This window comes from Antechinus flavipes, chromosome 5 (assembly GCF_016432865.1).
Source record: "Antechinus flavipes isolate AdamAnt ecotype Samford, QLD, Australia chromosome 5, AdamAnt_v2, whole genome shotgun sequence".
In the NCBI taxonomy this organism is placed as follows: Eukaryota; Metazoa; Chordata; class Mammalia; order Dasyuromorphia; family Dasyuridae; genus Antechinus; species Antechinus flavipes.
The window spans coordinates 151,099,216-151,101,419 of NC_067402.1; the positions used below are offsets into that span (position 1 = coordinate 151,099,216).

General features: G+C 39.0%; 1 pseudogene; it reads right to left on the reverse strand.

The window, feature by feature from the left end:
* Positions 1-334: 334 nt before the first annotated feature.
* Positions 335-1,743, reverse strand: LOC127564245 (heterogeneous nuclear ribonucleoproteins A2/B1-like; annotated as a pseudogene).
* Positions 1,744-2,204: the final 461 nt, after the last annotated feature.

The following is a 2,204-nucleotide window of genomic DNA, read 5'->3' on the forward strand; positions in this document are numbered from 1 at the left end:
TAAATGTATATGTACCAAGTGATAGAGTATTCACATCCATAGAGAAAATATTAAGTCAATTATAGGAAGAAATAGACAACAAAAAAATACTCTAGTGAGGGACCTCAAACTTTCCCTCTCAGAATCAGACAAATATAACTGCAAAATATTTATTTTTTATTTTATTTTATTTCATTTTTAAAATGTTATTACAGCTTTTTATTTAAAAAAAAAAAAGATGCATGGGTATTTTCTTAGCATTGACCCTTGCAAACCCTCTGTTCCAAATTTTTCCTTCATTCCCTGCCCTCCTCTCCTAAATGGCAGGTAGTCTAATATATGTTCATATATTCATAACATATGTTCATATGTTCATGATATATGTTAAATCCAATATATATGTGTGTGTGTGTGTGTGTGTATTCGTGTTTTTATAGTTATCTTGTTGCACAAGAAAAATTGGGGAAAGAAGAAAAAAAAAACCTGAGAAAGAAAACAAAATGCAAGCAAACATCCACAGAAAAAGTGAAGATGCTATGTTGAGCTCCACACTCAGTTCCCATAGTCCTCTCTTTGAATAGATATGGTTCTCTTCATCACTGAAATGGTTTGAATCATCTCATTGTTAAAGAGAGTCCCAACCATCAGAACTGATCAATGTATAGTGTTGTTGTTGCCATGTATAATGATTTTCTGGGTCTATTCATTTCACTTAGCATCAGTTCATGTAACTCTCTCTGGGCATCTCTGAAATAATTCTGCTTATCATTTCTTATAGAACAATAATATTCCATATCATTCATATACCATAATTTATTCACCCATTCTCCAACTGATGGGCATCCATTCAATTTCCAGTTTCTATCCACTAAAAAAAAAAGCTGCCACAAACATTTTTTGCACATGTGGATGCCTTTACCTCCTTTAAGATTTCTTTGGGATATAAGCCCAGTAGAAACATTGCTGGGTCAAAGGGTATGCACAATTTCATAACTTTTTGAGCATAGTTCCAAATTGCTCTCAAGAATGATTTTATCCATTCACAAATCCACCAGTGTAACCATCTCCAAAACCACGACCACTTCCATATCCATTAGATCCCCCTCTAAAATTGCTTCCTGGGCCTGGTCCAAAATTTCCACCGCCACCACAGGAATCCCCAACACCAAAGTTTCCTCCTCTTCTGCTCCTAGAACTCTGAACTTCCTGGATCTCTTGTCTAGATAAAGCTTTTCTTACTTCTGCATTATGGCCATTGATGGTGTGGTATTTTTGCAATACAGTTTTATTCACAGGATCATGGTCATCAAATGTAACAAAACCAAAGCGCCCCCCCCTTTTTTTTAACCAGACTGTCTAGCTGTAGTTATTTCAATAGCATCAATTTTCCCATATACCTCAAAGTAATCTCTAAGGTGATGTTCCTCACTGTCTTCTTTAATTCAACAAACAGTTTCTTCACAGTAACGTGAGCACCAGGTTTTCCAGATTCCTCTCTGGCTACCGCTCTTTTGGGCTCAACCACTCTTCCATCAATTGAATGAGGTCTTACAGACATGGCTGCATCCACTTCAGCCATAGATGAAAATGTTACAAAACCAAATCCCCTTGATCTTTTGCATGCAGGATCCCTCATGACCATGCAGTACTATGAACCATTGTTCATAGTAGTTTCTCAAACTTTCTTCTCTTTTCAAAGCTTAGGCCTCCAATAAACAGTTTATGGAACTGTTACTTTTCTCTCTCCATGGTGGAGTTGGTCGCCTCAGGCCAGGGCTCCGCAGCCAAGTAAGATGAGAGGGATCTCTGCGGACAGGCACGAACTGGACTCATCCTGGTGCCGGTGAGGGGCTGCCGTGCTGCGGCCTGGGAAACCACACTGCCACTGGGTGCTGGGCACTGGGTCTGAAGCGTGGAGCAAGGTGAAGAGTGAGAGGTGCAAGCCGAGACTGCGACTCCTGCAGTGGCGAAAATGTTCACGTTAATGTTCAGGGTACCAAAATGTGTTGTTTTTCTTCTTTAAAATATAATGGTTCTCCCTGGGAGAAGGTTTCTCAGGGAGGTTTTCTGGAGGCAGCCTTAGTTTTGGTTAAGAGTAATAATATAGGGGAGGGGAGGGAGGGAGGGGAAAAATCGGAACAGAAACGAGTGCAAGGGATAATGTTGTAAAAAAAAAAAAAATTACCCTGGCATGGATTCTGTCAATATAGTTATTATTAAATAAA